Consider the following 21,826-nt stretch of genomic DNA (forward strand, 5'->3'; position numbering starts at 1 on the left):
GCCAAGCCAGTAGGTGATCCCACTGGTAACATTCTCAAGTATTCTCCCAGGCCAATTAAAAAAAATCTAAACTGTGTCTTTACCTGACATTGTCAGAACGTAATGGTGATACTATGTGATTGTAAGTTAAATCGCAAAACCCCCTGGTAACACTCATTCAACGATAAATCCGTCCACACTTGCAGTAGATGTTTAAATTCATGATGGCGTTGCAAACCTCAGGTGTTGAAAGATATTTTTCTGGTCCTCCTACTCTGCAGGTGAATAATAGCAGTTAAAAAAAATGAAACTGTTGCATTTAGGGACCACGTGGCCTAATGGACAAGGCGTCTGACTTCGGATCAGAAGATTGAGGGTTCGAGTCCCTTCTTGGTTGAAACTTCCAAGATATTTGTAAGAAGTCTTGTGCAAAGTTGAATTTCATCAGGTATATGCATTGTTGTTTCCAACAAAATATACTTCCATTATATTTAAATTCATTCTCTTCACCGTCTATTTTAATGGGGAAATTAAAGGTGATAGGCTCTCACAACTGATTGACAATTATTTACTGCCTGCATCATAGAAGTTCTCATTTGGCCTGAAATCTGGATTTACTGTAGTTGGATTAAATCAAGAGAAAAGGGCCGGTTAGCTCAGATGGTCAGAGCGTGGTGCTAATAACGCCAAGGTCATGGGTTCAATCCCCATACTGGCCAAGGATTGCCAGAATATCATATGTTTTTATTTAGTCTGTGTTATTCCAGCCTCTGAAACTGTCCTATTCCAAAGAAGAATCCAATAGAAAGTGAGCTGATACGACATCCCATCCAGGTTCAATGATCTACCTCCATCCAAATATTTTTTTGTGGAAACCCATTCATCCTGTCTAGCAATGCCAAGCCAGTAGGTGATCCCACTGGTAACATTCTCAAGTATTCTCCCAGGCCAATTAAAAAAAATCTAAACTGTGTCTTTACCTGACATTGTCAGAACGTAATGGTGATACTATGTGATTGTAAGTTAAATCGCAAAACCCCCTGGTAACACTCATTCAACGATAAATCCGTCCACACTTGCAGTAGATGTTTAAATTCATGATGGCGTTGCAAACCTCAGGTGTTGAAAGATATTTTTCTGGTCCTCCTACTCTGCAGGTGAATAATAGCAGTTAAAAAAAAGTGAAACTGCTGCATTTAGGGACCACGTGGCCTAATGGACAAGGCGTCTGACTTCGGATCAGAAGATTGAGGGTTCAAGTCCCTTCGTGGTTGAAACTTCCAAGATATTTGTAAGATGTCTTGTGCAAAGTTGAATTTCATCAGATATATGCATTGTTGTTTCCAACAAAATATACTTCCATTATATTTAAATTCATTCTCTTCACCGTCTATTTTAATGGGGAAATTAAAGGTGATAGGCTCTCACAACTGATTGACAATTATTTACTGCCTGCATCATAGAAGTTCTCATTTGGCCTGAAATCTGGATTTACTGTAGTTGGATACAACCAAAAGAAAAGGGCCGGTTAGCTCAGATGGTCAGAGCGTGGTGCTAATAACGCCAAGGTCATGGGTTCAATCCCCATACTGGCCAAGGATTGCCAGGATATCATGTTTTTATTTAGTCTGTGTTATTCCAGCCTCTGAAACTGTCCTATTCCAAAGAAGAATCCAATAGAAAGTGAGCTGATACGACATCCCATCCAGGTTCAATGATCTACCTCCATCCAAATATTTTTTTGTGGAAACCCATTCATCCTGTCTAGCAATGCCAAGCCAGTAGGTGATCCCACTGGTAACATTCTCAAGTATTCTCCCAGGCCAATTAAAAAAAATCTAAACTGTGTCTTTACCTGACATTGTCAGAACGTAATGGTGATACTATGTGATTGTAAGTTAAATCGCAAAACCCCCTGGTAACACTCATTCAACGATAAATCCGTCCACACTTGCAGTAGATGTTTAAATTCATGATGGCGTTGAAAACCTCAGGTGTTGAAAGATATTTTTCTGGTCCTCCTACTCTGCAGGTGAATAATAGCAGTTAAAAAAAAGTGAAACTGCTGCATTTAGGGACCACGTGGCCTAATGGACAAGGCGTCTGACTTCGGATCAGAAGATTGAGGGTTCGAGTCCCTTCGTGGTTGAAACTTCCAAGATATTTGTAAGAAGTCTTGTGCAAAGTTGAATTTCATCAGGTATATGCATTGTTGTTTCCAACAAAATATACTTCCATTATATTTAAATTCATTCTCTTCACCGTCTATTTTAATGGGGAAATTAAAGGTGATAGGCTCTCACAACTGATTGACAATTATTTACTGCCTGCATCATAGAAGTTCTCATTTGGCCTGGAATCTGGATTTACTGTAGTTGGATAAAACCAAGAGAAAAGGGCCGGTTAGCTCAGATGGTCAGAGCGTGGTGCTAATAACGCCAAGGTCATGGGTTCAATCCCCATACTGGCCAAGGATTGCCAGAATATCATATGTTTTTATTTAGTCTGTGTTATTCCAGCCTCTGAAACTGTCCTATTCCAAAGAAGAATCCAATAGAAAGTCAGCTGTTACTACATCCCATCCAGGTTCAATGATCTACCTCCATCCAAATATTTTTTTGTGGAAACCCATTCATTCTGTCTAGCAATGCCAAGCCAGTAGGTGATCCCACTGGTAACATTCTCAAGTATTCTCCCAGGCCAATTAAAAAAAATCTAAACTGTGTCTTTACCTGACATTGTCAGAACGTAATGGTGATACTATGTGATTGTAAGTTAAATCGCAAAACCCCCTGGTAACACTCATTCAACGATAAATCCGTCCACACTTGCAGTAGATGTTTAAATTCATGATGGCGTTGCAAACCTCAGGTGTTGAAAGATATTTTTCTGGTCCTCCTACTCTGCAGGTGAATAATAGCAGTTAAAAAAAATGAAACTGTTGCATTTAGGGACCACGTGGCCTAATGGACAAGGCGTCTGACTTCGGATCAGAAGATTGAGGGTTCGAGTCCCTTCTTGGTTGAAACTTCCAAGATATTTGTAAGAAGTCTTGTGCAAAGTTGAATTTCATCAGGTATATGCATTGTTGTTTCCAACAAAATATACTTCCATTATATTTAAATTCATTCTCTTCACCGTCTATTTTAATGGGGAAATTAAAGGTGATAGGCTCTCACAACTGATTGACAATTATTTACTGCCTGCATCATAGAAGTTCTCATTTGGCCTGAAATCTGGATTTACTGTAGTTGGATTAAATCAAGAGAAAAGGGCCGGTTAGCTCAGATGGTCAGAGCGTGGTGCTAATAACGCCAAGGTCATGGGTTCAATCCCCATACTGGCCAAGGATTGCCAGAATATCATATGTTTTTATTTAGTCTGTGTTATTCCAGCCTCTGAAACTGTCCTATTCCAAAGAAGAATCCAATAGAAAGTCAGCTGTTACTACATCCCATCCAGGTTCAATGATCTACCTCCATCCAAATATTTTTTTGTGGAAACCCATTCATCCTGTCTAGCAATGCCAAGCCAGTAGGTGATCCCACTGGTAACATTCTCAAGTATTCTCCCAGGCCAATTAAAAAAAATCTAAACTGTGTCTTTACCTGACATTGTCAGAACGTAATGGTGATACTATGTGATTGTAAGTTAAATCGCAAAACCCCCTGGTAACACTCATTCAACGATAAATCCGTCCACACTTGCAGTAGATGTTTAAATTCATGATGGCGTTGCAAACCTCAGGTGTTGAAAGATATTTTTCTGGTCCTCCTACTCTGCAGGTGAATAATAGCAGTTAAAAAAAAGTGAAACTGCTGCATTTAGGGACCACGTGGCCTAATGGACAAGGCGTCTGACTTCGGATCAGAAGATTGAGGGTTCAAGTCCCTTCGTGGTTGAAACTTCCAAGATATTTGTAAGATGTCTTGTGCAAAGTTGAATTTCATCAGATATATGCATTGTTGTTTCCAACAAAATATACTTCCATTATATTTAAATTCATTCTCTTCACCGTCTATTTTAATGGGGAAATTAAAGGTGATAGGCTCTCACAACTGATTGACAATTATTTACTGCCTGCATCATAGAAGTTCTCATTTGGCCTGAAATCTGGATTTACTGTAGTTGGATACAACCAAAAGAAAAGGGCCGGTTAGCTCAGATGGTCAGAGCGTGGTGCTAATAACGCCAAGGTCATGGGTTCAATCCCCATACTGGCCAAGGATTGCCAGGATATCATGTTTTTATTTAGTCTGTGTTATTCCAGCCTCTGAAACTGTCCTATTCCAAAGAAGAATCCAATAGAAAGTGAGCTGATACGACATCCCATCCAGGTTCAATGATCTACCTCCATCCAAATATTTTTTTGTGGAAACCCATTCATCCTGTCTAGCAATGCCAAGCCAGTAGGTGATCCCACTGGTAACATTCTCAAGTATTCTCCCAGGCCAATTAAAAAAAATCTTAACTGTGTCTTTACCTGACATTGTCAGAACGTAATGGTGATACTATGTGATTGTAAGTTAAATCGCAAAACCCCCTGGTAACACTCATTCAACGATAAATCCGTCCACACTTGCAGTAGATGTTTAAATTCATGATGGCGTTGAAAACCTCAGGTGTTGAAAGATATTTTTCTGGTCCTCCTACTCTGCAGGTGAATAATAGCAGTTAAAAAAAAGTGAAACTGCTGCATTTAGGGACCACGTGGCCTAATGGACAAGGCGTCTGACTTCGGATCAGAAGATTGAGGGTTCGAGTCCCTTCGTGGTTGAAACTTCCAAGATATTTGTAAGAAGTCTTGTGCAAAGTTGAATTTCATCAGGTATATGCATTGTTGTTTCCAACAAAATATACTTCCATTATATTTAAATTCATTCTCTTCACCGTCTATTTTAATGGGGAAATTAAAGGTGATAGGCTCTCACAACTGATTGACAATTATTTACTGCCTGCATCATAGAAGTTCTCATTTGGCCTGGAATCTGGATTTACTGTAGTTGGATAAAACCAAGAGAAAAGGGCCGGTTAGCTCAGATGGTCAGAGCGTGGTGCTAATAACGCCAAGGTCATGGGTTCAATCCCCATACTGGCCAAGGATTGCCAGAATATCATATGTTTTTATTTAGTCTGTGTTATTCCAGCCTCTGAAACTGTCCTATTCCAAAGAAGAATCCAATAGAAAGTCAGCTGTTACTACATCCCATCCAGGTTCAATGATCTACCTCCATCCAAATATTTTTTTGTGGAAACCCATTCATTCTGTCTAGCAATGCCAAGCCAGTAGGTGATCCCACTGGTAACATTCTCAAGTATTCTCCCAGGCCAATTAAAAAAAATCTAAACTGTGTCTTTACCTGACATTGTCAGAACGTAATGGTGATACTATGTGATTGTAAGTTAAATCGCAAAACCCCCTGGTAACACTCATTCAACGATAAATCCGTCCACACTTGCAGTAGATGTTTAAATTCATGATGGCGTTGCAAACCTCAGGTGTTGAAAGATATTTTTCTGGTCCTCCTACTCTGCAGGTGAATAATAGCAGTTAAAAAAAAGTGAAACTGCTGCATTTAGGGACCACGTGGCCTAATGGACAAGGCGTCTGACTTCGGATCAGAAGATTGAGGGTTCGAGTCCCTTCGTGGTTGAAACTTCCAAGATATTTGTAAGATGTCTTGTGCAAAGTTGAATTTCATCAGATATATGCATTGTTGTTTCCAACAAAATATACTTCCATTATATTTAAATTCATTCTCTTCACCGTCTATTTTAATGGGGAAATTAAAGGTGATAGGCTCTCACAACTGATTGACAATTATTTACTGCCTGCATCATAGAAGTTCTCATTTGGCCTGAAATCTGGATTTACTGTAGTTGGATACAACCAAAAGAAAAGGGCCGGTTAGCTCAGATGGTCAGAGCGTGGTGCTAATAACGCCAAGGTCATGGGTTCAATCCCCATACTGGCCAAGGATTGCCAGAATATCATATGTTTTTATTTAGTCTGTGTTATTCCAGCCTCTGAAACTGTCCTATTCCAAAGAAGAATCCAATAGAAAGTCAGCTGTTACTACATCCCATCCAGGTTCAATGATCTACCTCCATCCAAATATTTTTTTGTGGAAACCCATTCATTCTGTCTAGCAATGCCAAGCCAGTAGGTGATCCCACTGGTAACATTCTCAAGTATTCTCCCAGGCCAATTAAAAAAAATCTAAACTGTGTCTTTACCTGACATTGTCAGAACGTAATGGTGATACTATGTGATTGTAAGTTAAATCCCAAAAAAACCCCGGTAACACTCATTCAACGATAAATCCGTCCACACTTGCAGTAGATATTTAAATTCATGATGGCGTTGCAAACCTCAGGTGTTGAAAGATATTTTTCTGGTCCTCCTACTCTGCAGGTGAATAATAGCAGTTAAAAAAAAGTGAAACTGCTGCATTTAGGGACCACGTGGCCTAATGGACAAGGCGTCTGACTTCGGATCAGAAGATTGAGGGTTCGAGTCCCTTCGTGGTTGAAACTTCCAAGATATTTGTAAGATGTCTTGTGCAAAGTTGAATTTCATCAGATATATACATTGTTGTTTCCAACAAAATATACTTCCATTATAGTTAAATTCATTCTCTTCCCCGTCTATTTTAATGGGGAAATTAAAGGTGATAGGCTCTCACGACTGATTGACAATTATTTACTGCCTGCATCATAGAAGTTCTCATTTGGCCTGGAATCTGGATTTACTGTAGTTGGATAAAATCAAGAGAAAAGGGCCGGTTAGCTCAGATGGTCAGAGCGTGGTGCTAATAACGCCAAGGTCATGGGTTCAATCCCCATACTGGCCAAGGATTGCCAGAATATCATAAGTTTTTATTTAGTCTGTGTTATTCCAGCCTCTGAAACTGTCCTATTCCAAAGAAGAATCCAATAGAAAGTGAGCTGATACGACATTCCATCCAGGTTCAATGATCTACCTCCATCCAAATATTTTTTTGTGGAAACCCATTCATCCTGTCTAGCAATGCCAAGCCAGTAGGTGATCCCACTGGTAACATTCTCAAGTATTCTCCCAGGCCAATTAAAAAAAATCTAAACTGTGTCTTTACCTGACATTGTCAGAACGTAATGGTGATACTATGTGATTGTAAGTTAAATCGCAAAACCCCCTGGTAACACTCATTCAACGATAAATCCGTCCACACTTGCAGTAGATGTTTAAATTCATGATGGCGTTGCAAACCTCAGGTGTTGAAAGATATTTTTCTGGTCCTCCTACTCTGCAGGTGAATAATAGCAGTTAAAAAAAAGTGAAACTGCTGCATTTAGGGACCACGTGGCCTAATGGACAAGGCGTCTGACTTCGGATCAGAAGATTGAGGGTTCGAGTCCCTTCGTGGTTGAAACTTCCAAGATATTTGTAAGATGTCTTGTGCAAAGTTGAATTTCATCAGATATATACATTGTTGTTTCCAACAAAATATACTTCCATTATAGTTAAATTCATTCTCTTCCCCGTCTATTTTAATGGGGAAATTAAAGGTGATAGGCTCTCACGACTGATTGACAATTATTTACTGCCTGCATCATAGAAGTTCTCATTTGGCCTGGAATCTGGATTTACTGTAGTTGGATAAAATCAAGAGAAAAGGGCCGGTTAGCTCAGATGGTCAGAGCGTGGTGCTAATAACGCCAAGGTCATGGGTTCAATCCCCATACTGGCCAAGGATTGCCAGAATATCATATGTTTTTATTTAGTCTGTGTTATTCCAGCCTCTGAAACTGTCCTATTCCAAAGAAGAATCCAATAGAAAGTCAGCTGTTACTACATCCCATCCAGGTTCAATGATCTACCTCCATCCAAATATTTTTTTGTGGAAACCCATTCATTCTGTCTAGCAATGCCAAGCCAGTAGGTGATCCCACTGGTAACATTCTCAAGTATTCTCCCAGGCCAATTAAAAAAAATCTAAACTGTGTCTTTACCTGACATTGTCAGAACGTAATGGTGATACTATGTGATTGTAAGTTAAATCGCAAAACCCCCTGGTAACACTCATTCAACGATAAATCCGTCCACACTTGCAGTAGATGTTTAAATTCATGATGGCGTTGCAAACCTCAGGTGTTGAAAGATATTTTTCTGGTCCTCCTACTCTGCAGGTGAATAATAGCAGTTAAAAAAAATGAAACTGTTGCATTTAGGGACCACGTGGCCTAATGGACAAGGCGTCTGACTTCGGATCAGAAGATTGAGGGTTCGAGTCCATTCTTGGTTGAAACTTCCAAGATATTTGTAAGAAGTCTTGTGCAAAGTTGAATTTCATCAGGTATATGCATTGTTGTTTCCAACAAAATATACTTCCATTATATTTAAATTCATTCTCTTCACCGTCTATTTTAATGGGGAAATTAAAGGTGATAGGCTCTCACAACTGACTGACAATTATTTACTGCCTGCATCATAGAAGTTCTCATTTGGCCTGGAATCTGGATTTACTGTAGTTGGATAAAATCAAGAGAAAAGGGCCGGTTAGCTCAGATGGTCAGAGCGTGGTGCTAATAACGCCAAGGTCATGGGTTCAATCCCCATACTGGCCAAGGGTTGCCAGGATATCATGTTTTTATTTAGTCTGTGTTATTCCAGCCTCTGAAACTGTCCTATTCCAAAGAAGAATCCAATAGAAAGTGAGCTGATACGACATCCCATCCAGGTTCAATGATCTACCTCCATCCAAATATTTTTTTGTGGAAACCCATTCATCCTGTCTAGCAATGCCAAGCCAGTAGGTGATCCCACTGGTAACATTCTCAAGTATTCTCCCAGGCCAATTAAAAAAAATCTAAACTGTGTCTTTACCTGACATTGTCAGAACGTAATGGTGATACTATGTGATTGTAAGTTAAATCGCAAAACCCCCTGGTAACACTCATTCAACGATAAATCCGTCCACACTTGCAGTAGATGTTTAAATTCATGATGGCGTTGAAAACCTCAGGTGTTGAAAGATATTTTTCTGGTCCTCCTACTCTGCAGGTGAATAATAGCAGTTAAAAAAAAGTGAAACTGCTGCATTTAGGGACCACGTGGCCTAATGGACAAGGCGTCTGACTTCGGATCAGAAGATTGAGGGTTCGAGTCCCTTCGTGGTTGAAACTTCCAAGATATTTGTAAGAAGTCTTGTGCAAAGTTGAATTTCATCAGGTATATGCATTGTTGTTTCCAACAAAATATACTTCCATTATATTTAAATTCATTCTCTTCACCGTCTATTTTAATGGGGAAATTAAAGGTGATAGGCTCTCACAACTGATTGACAATTATTTACTGCCTGCATCATAGAAGTTCTCATTTGGCCTGGAATCTGGATTTACTGTAGTTGGATAAAATCAAGAGAAAAGGGCCGGTTAGCTCAGATGGTCAGAGCGTGGTGCTAATAACGCCAAGGTCATGGGTTCAATCCCCATACTGGCCAAGGATTGCCAGGATATCATGTTTTTATTTAGTCTGTGTTATTCCAGCCTCTGAAACTGTCCTATTCCAAAGAAGAATCCAATAGAAAGTGAGCTGATACGACATCCCATCCAGGTTCAATGATCTACCTCCATCCAAATATTTTTTTGTGGAAACCCATTCATCCTGTCTAGCAATGCCAAGCCAGTAGGTGATCCCACTGGTAACATTCTCAAGTATTCTCCCAGGCCAATTAAAAAAAATCTAAACTGTGTCTTTACCTGACATTGTCAGAACGTAATGGTGATACTATGTGATTGTAAGTTAAATCGCAAAACCCCCTGGGACCACGTGGCCTAATGGACAAGGCGTCTGACTTCGGATCAGAAGATTGAGGGTTCAAGTCCCTTGGTGGTTGAAACTTCCAAGATATTTGTAAGATGTCATGTGCAAAGTTGAATTTCATCAGATATATGCATTGTTGTTTCCAACAAAATATACTTCCATTATATTTAAATTCATTCTCTTCACCGTCTATTTTAATGGGGAAATTAAAGGTGATAGGCTCTCACAACTGATTGACAATTATTTACTGCCTGCATCATAGAAGTTCTCATTTGGCCTGGAATCTGGATTTACTGTAGTTGGATAAAATCAAGAGAAAAGGGCCGGTTAGCTCAGATGGTCAGAGCGTGGTGCTAATAACGCCAAGGTCATGGGTTCAATCCCCATACTGGCCAAGGATTGCCAGAATATCATATGCTTTTATTTAGTCTGTGTTATTCCAGCCTCTGAAACTGTCCTATTCCAAAGAAGAATCCAATAGAAAGTCAGCTGTTACTACATCCCATCCAGGTTCAATGATCTACCTCCATCCAAATATTTTTTTGTGGAAACCCATTCATCCTGTCTAGCAATGCCAAGCCAGTAGGTGATCCCACTGGTAACATTCTCAAGTATTCTCCCAGGCCAATTAAAAAAAATCTAAACTGTGTCTTTACCTGACATTGTCAGAACGTAATGGTGATACTATGTGATTGTAAGTTAAGTCGCAAAACCCCTGGTAACACTCATTCAACAATAAATCCGTCCACACTTGCAGTACATATTTAAATTCATGATGGCGTTGCAAACCTCAGGTGTTGAAAGATATTTTTCTGGTCCTCCTACTCTGCAGGTGAATAATAGCAGTTAAAAAAAAGTGAAACTGCTGCATTTAGGGACCACGTGGCCTAATGGACAAGGCGTCTGACTTCGGATCAGAAGATTGAGGGTTCGAGTCCCTTCGTGGTTGAAACTTCCAAGATATTTGTAAGATGTCTTGTGCAAAGTTGAATTTCATCAGATATATGCATTGTTGTTTCCAACAAAATATACTTCCATTATATTTAAATTCATTCTCTTCACCGTCTATTTTAATGGGGAAATTAAAGGTGATAGGCTCTCACAACTGATTGACAATTATTTACTGCCTGCATCATAGAAGTTCTCATTTGGCCTGGAATCTGGATTTACTGTAGTTGGATAAAATCAAGAGAAAAGGGCCGGTTAGCTCAGATGGTCAGAGCGTGGTGCTAATAACGCCAAGGTCATGGGTTCAATCCCCATACTGGCCAAGGATTGCCAGAATATCATATGCTTTTATTTAGTCTGTGTTATTCCAGCCTCTGAAACTGTCCTATTCCAAAGAAGAATCCAATAGAAAGTCAGCTGTTACTACATCCCATCCAGGTTCAATGATCTACCTCCATCCAAATATTTTTTTGTGGAAACCCATTCATCCTGTCTAGCAATGCCAAGCCAGTAGGTGATCCCACTGGTAACATTCTCAAGTATTCTCCCAGGCCAATTAAAAAAAATCTAAACTGTGTCTTTACCTGACATTGTCAGAACGTAATGGTGATACTATGTGATTGTAAGTTAAATCGCAAAACCCCCTGGGACCACGTGGCCTAATGGACAAGGCGTCTGACTTCGGATCAGAAGATTGAGGGTTCAAGTCCCTTGGTGGTTGAAACTTCCAAGATATTTGTAAGATGTCATGTGCAAAGTTGAATTTCATCAGATATATGCATTGTTGTTTCCAACAAAATATACTTCCATTATATTTAAATTCATTCTCTTCACCGTCTATTTTAATGGGGAAATTAAAGGTGATAGGCTCTCACAACTGATTGACAATTATTTACTGCCTGCATCATAGAAGTTCTCATTTGGCCTGGAATCTGGATTTACTGTAGTTGGATAAAATCAAGAGAAAAGGGCCGGTTAGCTCAGATGGTCAGAGCGTGGTGCTAATAACGCCAAGGTCATGGGTTCAATCCCCATACTGGCCAAGGATTGCCAGAATATCATATGCTTTTATTTAGTCTGTGTTATTCCAGCCTCTGAAACTGTCCTATTCCAAAGAAGAATCCAATAGAAAGTCAGCTGTTACTACATCCCATCCAGGTTCAATGATCTACCTCCATCCAAATATTTTTTTGTGGAAACCCATTCATCCTGTCTAGCAATGCCAAGCCAGTAGGTGATCCCACTGGTAACATTCTCAAGTATTCTCCCAGGCCAATTAAAAAAAATCTAAACTGTGTCTTTACCTGACATTGTCAGAACGTAATGGTGATACTATGTGATTGTAAGTTAAGTCGCAAAACCCCTGGTAACACTCATTCAACAATAAATCCGTCCACACTTGCAGTACATATTTAAATTCATGATGGCGTTGCAAACCTCAGGTGTTGAAAGATATTTTTCTGGTCCTCCTACTCTGCAGGTGAATAATAGCAGTTAAAAAAAAGTGAAACTGCTGCATTTAGGGACCACGTGGCCTAATGGACAAGGCGTCTGACTTCGGATCAGAAGATTGAGGGTTCGAGTCCCTTCGTGGTTGAAACTTCCAAGATATTTGTAAGATGTCTTGTGCAAAGTTGAATTTCATCAGATATATGCATTGTTGTTTCCAACAAAATATACTTCCATTATATTTAAATTCATTCTCTTCACCGTGTATTTTAATGGGGAAATTAAAGGTGATAGGCTCTCACAACTGATTGACAATTATTTACTGCCTGCATCATAGAAGTTCTCATTTGGCCTGGAATCTGGATTTACTGTAGTTGGATAAAATCAAGAGTAAAGGGCCGGTTAGCTCAGATGGTCAGAGCGTGGTGCTAATAACGCCAAGGTCATGGGTTCAATCCCCATACTGGCCAAGGATTGCTAGGATATCATGTTTTTATTTAGTCTGTGTTATTCCAGCCTCTGAAACTGTCCTATTCCAAAGAAGAATCCAATAGAAAGTGATCTGATACGACATCCCATCCAGGTTCAATGATCTACCTCCATCCAAATATTTTTTTGTGGAAACCCATCCATCCTGTCTAGCAATGCCAAGCCAGTAGGTGATCCCACTGGTAACATTCTCAAGTATTCTCCCAGGCCAATTAAAACAAATCTAAACTGTGTCTTTACCTGACATTGTCAGAACGTAATGGTGATACTATGTGATTGTAAGTTAAATCGCAAAACCCCCTGGTAACACTCATTCAACGATAAATCCGTCCACACTTGCAGTAGATATTAAAATTCATGATGGCGTTGCAAACCTCAGGTGTTGAAAGATATTTTTCTGGTCCTCCTACTCTGCAGGTGAATAATAGCAGTTAAAAAAAAATGAAACTGTTCCATTTAGGGACCACGTGGCCTAATGGACAAGGCGTCTGACTTCGGATCAGAAGATTGAGAATTCGAGTCCCTTCTTGGTTGAAACTTCCAAGATATTTGTAAGAAGTCTTGTGCAAAGTTGAATTTCATCAGGTATATGCATTGTTGTTTCCAACAAAATATACTTCCATTATATTTAAATTCATTCTCTTCACCGTCTATTTTAATGGGGAAATCAAAGGTGATAGGCTCTCACAACTGATTGACAATTATTTACTGCCTGCATCATAGAAGTTCTCATTTGGCCTGAAATCTGGATTTACTGTAGTTGGATAAAATCAAAAGAAAATGGCAGGTTAGCTCAGATGGTCAGAGCGTGGTGCTAATAACGCCAAGGTCATGGGTTCAATCCCCATACTGGCCAAGGATTGCCAGAATATCATATGTTTTTATTTAGTCTGTGTTATTCCAGCCTCTGAAACTGTCCTATTCCAAAGAAGAATCCAATAGAAAGTCAGCTGTTACTACATCCCATCCAGGTTCAATGATCTACCTCCATCCAAATATTTTTTTGTGGAAACCCATCCATCCTGTCTAGCAATGCCAAGCCAGTAGGTGATCCCACTGCTAACATTCTCAAGTATTCTCCCAGGCCAATTAAAAAAAATCTAAACTGTGTCCTTACCTGACATTGTCAGAACGTAATGGTGATACTATGTGATTGTAAGTTAAATCGCAAAACCCCCTGGTAACACTCATTCAACGATAAATCCGTCCACACTTGCAGTAGATGTTTAAATTCATGATGGCGTTGCAAACCTCAGGTGTTGAAGGATATTTTTCTGGTCCTCCTACTCTGCAGGTGAATAATAGCAGTAAAAAAAAAGTGAAACTGCTGCATTTAGGGACCACGTGGCCTAATGGACAAGGCGTCTGACTTCGGATCAGAAGATTGAGGGTTCGAGTCCCTTCGTGGTTGAAACTTCCAAGATATTTGTAAGAAGTCTTGTGCAAAGTTGAATTTCATCAGATATATGCATTTTTGTTTCCAACAAAATATACTTCCATTATAGTTAAATTCATTCTCTTCACCGTGTATTTTAATGGGGAAATTAAAGGTGATAGGCTCTCACAACTGACTGACAATTGTTTACTACCTGCATTTTAGAAGTTCTCATTTGGCATGAAATCTGGATTTACTGTAGTTGGATAAAATCAAGAGAAAAGGGCCGGTTAGCTCAGATGGTCAGAGCGTGGTGCTAATAACGCCAAGGTCATGGGCTCAATCCCCATACTGGCCAAGGATTGCCAGGATATCATCTTTTTATTTAGTCTGTGTTATTCCAGCCTCTGAAACTGTCCTATTCCAAAGAAGAATCCAATAGAAAGTCAGCTGTTACTACATCCCATCCAGGTTCAATGATCTACCTCCATCCAAATATTTTTTTGTGGAAACCCATCCATCCTGTCTAGCAATGCCAAGCCAGTAGGTGATCCCACTGCTAACATTCTCAAGTATTCTCCCAGGCCAATTAAAAAAAATCTAAACTGTGTCTTTACCTGACATTGTCAGAACGTAATGGTGATACTATGTGATTGTAAGTTAAATCGCAAAACCCCCTGGTAACACTCATTCAACGATAAATCCGTCCACACTTGCAGTAGATGTTTAAATTCATGATGGCGTTGCAAACCTCAGGTGTTGAAAGATATTTTTCTGGTCCTCCTACTCTGCAGGTGAATAATAGCAGTTAAAAAAAAGTGAAACTGCTGCATTTAGGGACCACGTGGCCTAATGGACAAGGCGTCTGACTTCGGATCAGAAGATTGAGGGTTCGAGTCCCTTCGTGGTTGAAACTTCCAAGATATTTGTAAGAAGTCTTGTGCAAAGTTGAATTTCCTCAGGTATAAGCATTGTTGTTTCCAACAAAATACATTTCCATTATATTTAAATTCATTCTCTTCACCGTCTATTTTAATGGGGAAATCAAAGGTGATAGGCTCTCACAACTGATTGACAATTATTTACTGCCTGCATCATAGAAGTTCTCATTTGGCCTGGAATCTGGATTTACTGTAGTTGGATAAAATCAAAAGAAAATGGCAGGTTAGCTCAGATGGTCAGAGCGTGGTGCTAATAACGCCAAGGTCATGGGTTCAATCCCCATACTGGCCAAGGATTGCCAGAATATCATATGTTTTTATTTAGTCTGTGTTATTCCAGCCTCTGAAACTGTCCTATTCCAAAGAAGAATCCAATAGAAAGTCAGCTGTTACTACATCCCATCCAGGTTCAATGATCTACCTCCATCCAAATATTTTTTTGTGGAAACCCATCCATCCTGTCTAGCAATGCCAAGCCAGTAGGTGATCCCACTGGTAACATTCTCAAGTATTCTCCCAGGCCAATTAAAAAAAATCTAAACTGTGTCTTTACCTGACATTGTCAGAACGTAATGGTGATACTATGTGATTGTAAGTTAAATCGCAAAACCCCCTGGTAACACTCATTCAACGATAAATCCGTCCACACTTGCAGTAGATGTTTAAATTCATGATGGCGTTGCAAACCTCAGGTGTTGAAAGATATTTTTCTGGTCCTCCTACTCTGCAGGTGAATAATAGCAGTTAAAAAAAATGAAACTGTTGCATTTAGGGACCACGTGGCCTAATGGACAAGGCGTCTGACTTCGGATCAGAAGATGGAGGGTTCGAGTCCCTTCTTGGTTGAAACTTCCAAGATATTTGTAAGAAGTCTTGTGCAAAGTTGAATTTCATCAGATATATGCATTTTTGTTTCCAACAAAATATACTTCCATTATAGTTAAATTCATTCTCTTCACCGTGTATTTTAATGGGGAAATTAAAGGTGATAGGCTCTCACAACTGACTGACAATTGTTTACTACCTGCATTTTAGAAGTTCTCATTTGGCATGAAATCTGGATTTACTGTAGTTGGATAAAATCAAGAGAAAAGGGCCGGTTAGCTCAGATGGTCAGAGCGTGGTGCTAATAACGCCAAGGTCATGGGCTCAATCCCCATACTGGCCAAGGATTGCCAGGATATCATCTTTTTATTTAGTCTGTCTTATTCCAGCCTCTGAAACTGTCCTATTCCAAAGAAGAATCCAATAGAAAGTCAGCTGTTACTACATCCCATCCAGGTTCAATGATCTACCTCCATCCAAATATTTTTTTGTGGAAACCCATCCATCCTGTCTAGCAATGCCAAGCCAGTAGGTGATCCCACTGCTAACATTCTCAAGTATTCTCCCAGGCCAATTAAAAAAAATCTAAACTGTGTCTTTACCTGACATTGTCAGAACGTAATGGTGATACTATGTGATTGTAAGTTAAATCGCAAAACCCCCTGGTAACACTCATTCAACGATAAATCCGTCCACACTTGCAGTAGATGTTTAAATTCATGATGGCGTTGCAAACCTCAGGTGTTGAAAGATATTTTTCTGGTCCTCCTACTCTGCAGGTGAATAATAGCAGTTAAAAAAAAGTGAAACTGCTGCATTTAGGGACCACGTGGCCTAATGGACAAGGTGTCTGACTTCGGATCAGAAGATTGAGGGTTCGAGTCCCTTCGTGGTTGAAACTTCCAAGATATTTGTAAGAAGTCTTGTGCAAAGTTGAATTTCCTCAGGTATAAGCATTGTTGTTTCCAACAAAATACATTTCCATTATATTTAAATTCATTCTCTTCACCGTCTATTTTAATGGGGAAATCAAAGGTGATAGGCTCTCACAACTGATTGACAATTATTTACTGCCTGCATCATAGAAGTTTTCATTTGGCCTGGAATCTGGATTTACTGTAGTTGGATAAAATCAAAAGAAAATGGCAGGTTAGCTCAGATGGTCAGAGCGTGGTGCTAATAACGCCAAGGTCATGGGTTCAATCCCCATACTGGCCAAGGATTGCCAGAATATCATATGTTTTTATTTAGTCTGTGTTATTCCAGCCTCTGAAACTGTCCTATTCCAAAGAAGAATCCAATAGAAAGTCAGCTGTTACTACATCCCATCCAGGTTCAATGATCTACCTCCATCCAAATATTTTTTTGTGGAAACCCATCCATCCTGTCTAGCAATGCCAAGCCAGTAGGTGATCCCACTGGTAACATTCTCAAGTATTCTCCCAGGCCAATTAAAAAAAATCTAAACTGTGTCTTTACCTGACATTGTCAGAACGTAATGGTGATACTATGTGATTGTAAGTTAAATCGCAAAACCCCCTGGTAACACTCATTCAACGATAAATCCGTCCACACTTGCAGTAGATGTTTAAATTCATGATGGCGTTGCAAACCTCAGGTGTTGAAAGATATTTTTCTGGTCCTCCTACTCTGCAGGTGAATAATAGCAGTTAAAAAAAATGAAACTGTTGCATTTAGGGACCACGTGGCCTAATGGACAAGGCGTCTGACTTCGGATCAGAAGATGGAGGGTTCGAGTCCCTTCTTGGTTGAAACTTCCAAGATATTTGTAAGAAGTCTTGTGCAAAGTTGAATTTCATCAGATATATGCATTTTTGTTTCCAACAAAATATACTTCCATTATAGTTAAATTCATTCTCTTCACCGTGTATTTTAATGGGGAAATTAAAGGTGATAGGCTCTCACAACTGACTGACAATTGTTTACTACCTGCATTTTAGAAGTTCTCATTTGGCATGAAATCTGGATTTACTGTAGTTGGATAAAATCAAGAGAAAAGGGCCGGTTAGCTCAGATGGTCAGAGCGTGGTGCTAATAACGCCAAGGTCATGGGCTCAATCCCCATACTGGCCAAGGATTGCCAGGATATCATCTTTTTATTTAGTCTGTGTTATTCCAGCCTCTGAAACTGTCCTATTCCAAAGAAGAATCCAATAGAAAGTGAGCTGATACGACATCCCATCCAGGTTCAATGATCTACCTCCATCCAAATATTTTTTTGTGGAAACCCATTCATCCTGTCTAGCAATGCCAAGCCAGTAGGTGATCCCACTGGTAACATTCTCAAGTATTCTCCCAGGCCAATTGAAAAAAATCTAAACTGTGTCTTTACCTGACATTGTCAAAACGTAATGGTGATACTATGTGATTGTAAGTTAAATCGCAAAACCCCCCTGGTAACACTCATTCAACGATAAATCCGTCCACACTTGCAGTAGATGTTTAAATTCATGATGGCGTTGCAAACCTCAGGTGTTGAAAGATATTTTTCTGGTCCTCCTACTCTGCAGGTGAATAATAGCAGTTAAAAAACAATGAAACTGTTGCATTTAGGGACCACGTGGCCTAATGGACAAGGCGTCTGACTTCGGATCAGAAGATTGAGGGTTCGAGTCCCTTCTTGGTTGAAACTTCCAAGATATTTGTAAGAAGTCTTGTGCAAAGTTGAATTTCATCAGGTATATGCATTGTTGTTTCCAACAAAATATACTTCCATTATATTTAAATTCATTCTCTTCACCGTCTATTTTAATGGGGAAATTAAAGGTGATAGGCTCTCACAACTGATTGACAATTATTTACTGCCTGCATCATAGAAGTTCTCATTTGGCATGAAATCTGGATTTACTGTAGTTGGATAAAATCAAGAGAAAAGGGCCGGTTAGCTCAGATGGTCAGAGCGTGGTGCTAATAACGCCAAGGTCATGGGTTCAATCCCCATACTGGCCAAGGATTGCCAGAATATCATATGTTTTTATTTAGTCTGTGTTATTCCAGCCTCTGAAACTGTCCTATTCCAAAGAAGAATCCAATAGAAAGTCAGCTGTTACTACATCCCATCCAGGTTCAATGATCTACCTCCATCCAAATATTTTTTTGTGGAAACCCATCCATCCTGTCTAGCAATGCCAAGCCAGTAGGTGATCCCACTGGTAACATTCTCAAGTATTCTCCCAGGCCAATTAAAAAAAATCTAAACTGTGTCTTTACCTGACATTGTCAGAACGTAATGGTGATACTATGTGATTGTAAGTTAAATCCCCAAAAAAACCCGGTAACACTCATTCAACGATAAATCCGTCCACACTTGCAGTAGATATTTAAATTCATGATGGCGTTGCAAACCTCAGGTGTTGAAAGATATTTTTCTGGTCCTCCTACTCTGCAGGTGAATAATAGCAGTTAAAAAAAAGTGAAACTGCTGCATTTAGGGACCACGTGGCCTAATGGACAAGGCGTCTGACTTCGGATCAGAAGATTGAGGGTTCGAGTCCCTTCGTGGTTGAAACTTCCAAGATATTTGTAAGATGTCTTGTGCAAAGTTGAATTTCATCAGATATATGCATTGTTGTTTCCAACAAAATATACTTCCATTATATTTAAATTCATTCTCTTCACCGTCTATTTTAATGGGGAAATTAAAGGTGATAGGCTCTCACAACTGATTGACAATTATTTACTGCCTGCATCATAGAAGTTCTCATTTGGCCTGGAATCTGGATTTACTGTAGTTGGATAAAATCAAGAGAAAAGGGCCGGTTAGCTCAGATGGTCAGAGCGTGGTGCTAATAACGCCAAGGTCATGGGTTCAATCCCCATACTGGCCAAGGATTGCCAGGATATCATGTTTTTATTTAGTCTGTGTTATTCCAGCCTCTGAAACTGTCCTATTCCAAAGAAGAATCCAATAGAAAGTGATCTGATACGACATCCCATCCAGGTTCAATGATCTACCTCCATCCAAATATTTTTTTGTGGAAACCCATTCATCCTGTCTAGCAATGCCAAGCCAGTAGGTGATCCCACTGGTAACATTCTCAAGTATTCTCCCAGGCCAATTAAAAAAAATCTAAACTGTGTCTTTACCTGACATTGTCAGAACGTAATGGTGATACTATGTGATTGTAAGTTAAGTCGCAAAACCCCCTGGTAACACTCATTCAACAATAAATCCGTCCACACTTGCAGTACATATTTAAATTCATGATGGCGTTGCAAACCTCAGGTGTTGAAAGATATTTTTCTGGTCCTCCTACTATGCAGGTGAATAATAGCAGTTAAAAAAAAGTGAAACTGCTGCATTTAGGGACCACGTGGCCTAATGGACAAGGCGTCTGACTTCGGATCAGAAGATTGAGGGTTCGAGTCCCTTCGTGGTTGAAACTTCCAAGATATTTGTAAGATGTCTTGTGCAAAGTTGAATTTCATCAGATATATGCATTGTTGTTTCCAACAAAATATACTTCCATTATATTTAAATTCATTCTCTTCACCGTCTATTTTAATGGGGAAATTAAAGGTGATAGGCTCTCACAACTGATTGACAATTATTTACTGCCTGCATCATAGAAGTTCTCATTTGGCCTGGAATCTGGATTTACTGTAGTTGGATAAAATCAAGAGAAAAGGGCCGGTTAGCTCAGATGGTCAGAGCGTGGTGCTAATAACGCCAAGGTCATGGGTTCAATCCCCATACTGGCCAAGGATTGCCAGAATATCATATGTTTTTATTTAGTCTTTGTTATTCCAGCCTCTGAAACTGTCCTATTCCAAAGAAGAATCCAATAGAAAGTCAGCTGTTACTACATCCCATCCAGGTTCAATGATCTACCTCCATCCAAATATTTTTTTGTCGAAACCCATTCATTCTGTCTAGCAATGCCAAGCCAGTAGGTGATCCCACTGGTAACATTCTCAAGTATTCTCCCAGGCCAATTAAAAAAAATCTAAACTGTGTCTTTACCTGACATTGTCAGAACGTAATGGTGATACTATGTGATTGTAAGTTAAATCCCCCAAAAAACCCGGTAACACTCATTCAACGATAAATCCGTCCACACTTGCAGTAGATATTTAAATTCATGATGGCGTTGCAAACCTCAGGTGTTGAAAGATATTTTTCTGGTCCTCCTACTCTGCAGGTGAATAATAGCAGTTAAAAAAAAGTGAAACTGCTGCATTTAGGGACCACGTGGCCTAATGGACAAGGCGTCTGACTTCGGATCAGAAGATTGAGGGTTCGAGTCCCTTCGTGGTTGAAACTTCCAAGATATTTGTAAGATGTCTTGTGCAAAGTTGAATTTCATCAGATATATGCATTGTTGTTTCCAACAAAATATACTTCCATTATATTTAAATTCATTCTCTTCACCGTCTATTTTAATGGGGAAATTAAAGGTGATAGGCTCTCACAACTGATTGACAATTATTTACTGCCTGCATCATAGAAGTTCTCATTTGGCCTGGAATCTGGATTTACTGTAGTTGGATAAAATCAAGAGAAAAGGGCCGGTTAGCTCAGATGGTCAGAGCGTGGTGCTAATAACGCCAAGGTCATGGGTTCAATCCCCATACTGGCCAAGGATTGCCAGGATATCATGTTTTTATTTAGTCTGTGTTATTCCAGCCTCTGAAACTGTCCTATTCCAAAGAAGAATCCAATAGAAAGTGATCTGATACGACATCCCATCCAGGTTCAATGATCTACCTCCATCCAAATATTTTTTTGTGGAAACCCATTCATCCTGTCTAGCAATGCCAAGCCAGTAGGTGATCCCACTGGTAACATTCTCAAGTATTCTCCCAGGCCAATTAAAAAAAATCTAAACTGTGTCTTTACCTGACATTGTCAGAACGTAATGGTGATACTATGTGATTGTAAGTTAAGTCGCAAAACCCCCTGGTAACACTCATTCAACAATAAATCCGTCCACACTTGCAGTACATATTTAAATTCATGATGGCGTTGCAAACCTCAGGTGTTGAAAGATATTT

General features: G+C 39.6%; 46 non-coding genes across 46 annotated transcripts; all 46 read left to right on the plus strand.

The window, feature by feature from the left end:
- Window positions 1-303: 303 nt before the first annotated feature.
- Window positions 304-376, plus strand: trnar-ucg (transfer RNA arginine (anticodon UCG)). Its single transcript has one exon. It is a non-coding gene; the product is annotated as a tRNA-Arg (tRNA).
- Window positions 377-624: 248 nt separating this feature from the next.
- On the plus strand, window positions 625-698 carry trnai-aau (transfer RNA isoleucine (anticodon AAU)). Its single transcript has one exon. It is a non-coding gene; the product is annotated as a tRNA-Ile (tRNA).
- Window positions 699-1,180: 482 nt separating this feature from the next.
- trnar-ucg (transfer RNA arginine (anticodon UCG)) lies at window positions 1,181-1,253 on the plus strand. Its single transcript has one exon. It is a non-coding gene; the product is annotated as a tRNA-Arg (tRNA).
- Window positions 1,254-1,501: 248 nt separating this feature from the next.
- On the plus strand, window positions 1,502-1,575 carry trnai-aau (transfer RNA isoleucine (anticodon AAU)). The gene has a single exon. It is a non-coding gene; the product is annotated as a tRNA-Ile (tRNA).
- Window positions 1,576-2,055: 480 nt separating this feature from the next.
- On the plus strand, window positions 2,056-2,128 carry trnar-ucg (transfer RNA arginine (anticodon UCG)). The gene has a single exon. It is a non-coding gene; the product is annotated as a tRNA-Arg (tRNA).
- Window positions 2,129-2,376: 248 nt separating this feature from the next.
- Window positions 2,377-2,450, plus strand: trnai-aau (transfer RNA isoleucine (anticodon AAU)). The gene has a single exon. It is a non-coding gene; the product is annotated as a tRNA-Ile (tRNA).
- Window positions 2,451-2,931: 481 nt separating this feature from the next.
- On the plus strand, window positions 2,932-3,004 carry trnar-ucg (transfer RNA arginine (anticodon UCG)). Its single transcript has one exon. It is a non-coding gene; the product is annotated as a tRNA-Arg (tRNA).
- A 248-nt stretch (window positions 3,005-3,252) lies between these two features.
- On the plus strand, window positions 3,253-3,326 carry trnai-aau (transfer RNA isoleucine (anticodon AAU)). The gene has a single exon. It is a non-coding gene; the product is annotated as a tRNA-Ile (tRNA).
- Window positions 3,327-3,808: 482 nt separating this feature from the next.
- trnar-ucg (transfer RNA arginine (anticodon UCG)) lies at window positions 3,809-3,881 on the plus strand. The gene has a single exon. It is a non-coding gene; the product is annotated as a tRNA-Arg (tRNA).
- Window positions 3,882-4,129: 248 nt separating this feature from the next.
- Window positions 4,130-4,203, plus strand: trnai-aau (transfer RNA isoleucine (anticodon AAU)). The gene has a single exon. It is a non-coding gene; the product is annotated as a tRNA-Ile (tRNA).
- A 480-nt stretch (window positions 4,204-4,683) lies between these two features.
- On the plus strand, window positions 4,684-4,756 carry trnar-ucg (transfer RNA arginine (anticodon UCG)). Its single transcript has one exon. It is a non-coding gene; the product is annotated as a tRNA-Arg (tRNA).
- A 248-nt stretch (window positions 4,757-5,004) lies between these two features.
- Window positions 5,005-5,078, plus strand: trnai-aau (transfer RNA isoleucine (anticodon AAU)). The gene has a single exon. It is a non-coding gene; the product is annotated as a tRNA-Ile (tRNA).
- Window positions 5,079-5,560: 482 nt separating this feature from the next.
- On the plus strand, window positions 5,561-5,633 carry trnar-ucg (transfer RNA arginine (anticodon UCG)). The gene has a single exon. It is a non-coding gene; the product is annotated as a tRNA-Arg (tRNA).
- A 248-nt stretch (window positions 5,634-5,881) lies between these two features.
- trnai-aau (transfer RNA isoleucine (anticodon AAU)) lies at window positions 5,882-5,955 on the plus strand. The gene has a single exon. It is a non-coding gene; the product is annotated as a tRNA-Ile (tRNA).
- Window positions 5,956-6,438: 483 nt separating this feature from the next.
- Window positions 6,439-6,511, plus strand: trnar-ucg (transfer RNA arginine (anticodon UCG)). Its single transcript has one exon. It is a non-coding gene; the product is annotated as a tRNA-Arg (tRNA).
- Window positions 6,512-6,759: 248 nt separating this feature from the next.
- On the plus strand, window positions 6,760-6,833 carry trnai-aau (transfer RNA isoleucine (anticodon AAU)). The gene has a single exon. It is a non-coding gene; the product is annotated as a tRNA-Ile (tRNA).
- A 482-nt stretch (window positions 6,834-7,315) lies between these two features.
- Window positions 7,316-7,388, plus strand: trnar-ucg (transfer RNA arginine (anticodon UCG)). The gene has a single exon. It is a non-coding gene; the product is annotated as a tRNA-Arg (tRNA).
- A 248-nt stretch (window positions 7,389-7,636) lies between these two features.
- Window positions 7,637-7,710, plus strand: trnai-aau (transfer RNA isoleucine (anticodon AAU)). Its single transcript has one exon. It is a non-coding gene; the product is annotated as a tRNA-Ile (tRNA).
- An 802-nt stretch (window positions 7,711-8,512) lies between these two features.
- On the plus strand, window positions 8,513-8,586 carry trnai-aau (transfer RNA isoleucine (anticodon AAU)). Its single transcript has one exon. It is a non-coding gene; the product is annotated as a tRNA-Ile (tRNA).
- A 480-nt stretch (window positions 8,587-9,066) lies between these two features.
- Window positions 9,067-9,139, plus strand: trnar-ucg (transfer RNA arginine (anticodon UCG)). Its single transcript has one exon. It is a non-coding gene; the product is annotated as a tRNA-Arg (tRNA).
- Window positions 9,140-9,387: 248 nt separating this feature from the next.
- On the plus strand, window positions 9,388-9,461 carry trnai-aau (transfer RNA isoleucine (anticodon AAU)). The gene has a single exon. It is a non-coding gene; the product is annotated as a tRNA-Ile (tRNA).
- Window positions 9,462-9,784: 323 nt separating this feature from the next.
- On the plus strand, window positions 9,785-9,857 carry trnar-ucg (transfer RNA arginine (anticodon UCG)). The gene has a single exon. It is a non-coding gene; the product is annotated as a tRNA-Arg (tRNA).
- Window positions 9,858-10,105: 248 nt separating this feature from the next.
- trnai-aau (transfer RNA isoleucine (anticodon AAU)) lies at window positions 10,106-10,179 on the plus strand. Its single transcript has one exon. It is a non-coding gene; the product is annotated as a tRNA-Ile (tRNA).
- Window positions 10,180-10,660: 481 nt separating this feature from the next.
- Window positions 10,661-10,733, plus strand: trnar-ucg (transfer RNA arginine (anticodon UCG)). The gene has a single exon. It is a non-coding gene; the product is annotated as a tRNA-Arg (tRNA).
- Window positions 10,734-10,981: 248 nt separating this feature from the next.
- trnai-aau (transfer RNA isoleucine (anticodon AAU)) lies at window positions 10,982-11,055 on the plus strand. The gene has a single exon. It is a non-coding gene; the product is annotated as a tRNA-Ile (tRNA).
- Window positions 11,056-11,380: 325 nt separating this feature from the next.
- Window positions 11,381-11,453, plus strand: trnar-ucg (transfer RNA arginine (anticodon UCG)). The gene has a single exon. It is a non-coding gene; the product is annotated as a tRNA-Arg (tRNA).
- A 248-nt stretch (window positions 11,454-11,701) lies between these two features.
- On the plus strand, window positions 11,702-11,775 carry trnai-aau (transfer RNA isoleucine (anticodon AAU)). Its single transcript has one exon. It is a non-coding gene; the product is annotated as a tRNA-Ile (tRNA).
- A 481-nt stretch (window positions 11,776-12,256) lies between these two features.
- Window positions 12,257-12,329, plus strand: trnar-ucg (transfer RNA arginine (anticodon UCG)). Its single transcript has one exon. It is a non-coding gene; the product is annotated as a tRNA-Arg (tRNA).
- A 248-nt stretch (window positions 12,330-12,577) lies between these two features.
- On the plus strand, window positions 12,578-12,651 carry trnai-aau (transfer RNA isoleucine (anticodon AAU)). The gene has a single exon. It is a non-coding gene; the product is annotated as a tRNA-Ile (tRNA).
- Window positions 12,652-13,452: 801 nt separating this feature from the next.
- On the plus strand, window positions 13,453-13,526 carry trnai-aau (transfer RNA isoleucine (anticodon AAU)). The gene has a single exon. It is a non-coding gene; the product is annotated as a tRNA-Ile (tRNA).
- A 482-nt stretch (window positions 13,527-14,008) lies between these two features.
- On the plus strand, window positions 14,009-14,081 carry trnar-ucg (transfer RNA arginine (anticodon UCG)). The gene has a single exon. It is a non-coding gene; the product is annotated as a tRNA-Arg (tRNA).
- Window positions 14,082-14,329: 248 nt separating this feature from the next.
- Window positions 14,330-14,403, plus strand: trnai-aau (transfer RNA isoleucine (anticodon AAU)). The gene has a single exon. It is a non-coding gene; the product is annotated as a tRNA-Ile (tRNA).
- Window positions 14,404-14,883: 480 nt separating this feature from the next.
- trnar-ucg (transfer RNA arginine (anticodon UCG)) lies at window positions 14,884-14,956 on the plus strand. Its single transcript has one exon. It is a non-coding gene; the product is annotated as a tRNA-Arg (tRNA).
- A 248-nt stretch (window positions 14,957-15,204) lies between these two features.
- Window positions 15,205-15,278, plus strand: trnai-aau (transfer RNA isoleucine (anticodon AAU)). The gene has a single exon. It is a non-coding gene; the product is annotated as a tRNA-Ile (tRNA).
- Window positions 15,279-16,080: 802 nt separating this feature from the next.
- trnai-aau (transfer RNA isoleucine (anticodon AAU)) lies at window positions 16,081-16,154 on the plus strand. Its single transcript has one exon. It is a non-coding gene; the product is annotated as a tRNA-Ile (tRNA).
- A 480-nt stretch (window positions 16,155-16,634) lies between these two features.
- Window positions 16,635-16,707, plus strand: trnar-ucg (transfer RNA arginine (anticodon UCG)). Its single transcript has one exon. It is a non-coding gene; the product is annotated as a tRNA-Arg (tRNA).
- Window positions 16,708-16,955: 248 nt separating this feature from the next.
- trnai-aau (transfer RNA isoleucine (anticodon AAU)) lies at window positions 16,956-17,029 on the plus strand. The gene has a single exon. It is a non-coding gene; the product is annotated as a tRNA-Ile (tRNA).
- Window positions 17,030-17,831: 802 nt separating this feature from the next.
- trnai-aau (transfer RNA isoleucine (anticodon AAU)) lies at window positions 17,832-17,905 on the plus strand. The gene has a single exon. It is a non-coding gene; the product is annotated as a tRNA-Ile (tRNA).
- A 481-nt stretch (window positions 17,906-18,386) lies between these two features.
- On the plus strand, window positions 18,387-18,459 carry trnar-ucg (transfer RNA arginine (anticodon UCG)). Its single transcript has one exon. It is a non-coding gene; the product is annotated as a tRNA-Arg (tRNA).
- Window positions 18,460-18,707: 248 nt separating this feature from the next.
- On the plus strand, window positions 18,708-18,781 carry trnai-aau (transfer RNA isoleucine (anticodon AAU)). The gene has a single exon. It is a non-coding gene; the product is annotated as a tRNA-Ile (tRNA).
- Window positions 18,782-19,264: 483 nt separating this feature from the next.
- trnar-ucg (transfer RNA arginine (anticodon UCG)) lies at window positions 19,265-19,337 on the plus strand. Its single transcript has one exon. It is a non-coding gene; the product is annotated as a tRNA-Arg (tRNA).
- Window positions 19,338-19,585: 248 nt separating this feature from the next.
- On the plus strand, window positions 19,586-19,659 carry trnai-aau (transfer RNA isoleucine (anticodon AAU)). The gene has a single exon. It is a non-coding gene; the product is annotated as a tRNA-Ile (tRNA).
- A 480-nt stretch (window positions 19,660-20,139) lies between these two features.
- trnar-ucg (transfer RNA arginine (anticodon UCG)) lies at window positions 20,140-20,212 on the plus strand. Its single transcript has one exon. It is a non-coding gene; the product is annotated as a tRNA-Arg (tRNA).
- Window positions 20,213-20,460: 248 nt separating this feature from the next.
- On the plus strand, window positions 20,461-20,534 carry trnai-aau (transfer RNA isoleucine (anticodon AAU)). The gene has a single exon. It is a non-coding gene; the product is annotated as a tRNA-Ile (tRNA).
- Window positions 20,535-21,017: 483 nt separating this feature from the next.
- trnar-ucg (transfer RNA arginine (anticodon UCG)) lies at window positions 21,018-21,090 on the plus strand. Its single transcript has one exon. It is a non-coding gene; the product is annotated as a tRNA-Arg (tRNA).
- A 248-nt stretch (window positions 21,091-21,338) lies between these two features.
- Window positions 21,339-21,412, plus strand: trnai-aau (transfer RNA isoleucine (anticodon AAU)). The gene has a single exon. It is a non-coding gene; the product is annotated as a tRNA-Ile (tRNA).
- Window positions 21,413-21,826: the final 414 nt, after the last annotated feature.

The sequence above is a fragment of the Gasterosteus aculeatus genome, chromosome 13 (assembly GCF_964276395.1).
Source record: "Gasterosteus aculeatus chromosome 13, fGasAcu3.hap1.1, whole genome shotgun sequence".
Lineage (NCBI taxonomy): Eukaryota > Metazoa > Chordata > Actinopteri > Perciformes > Gasterosteidae > Gasterosteus > Gasterosteus aculeatus.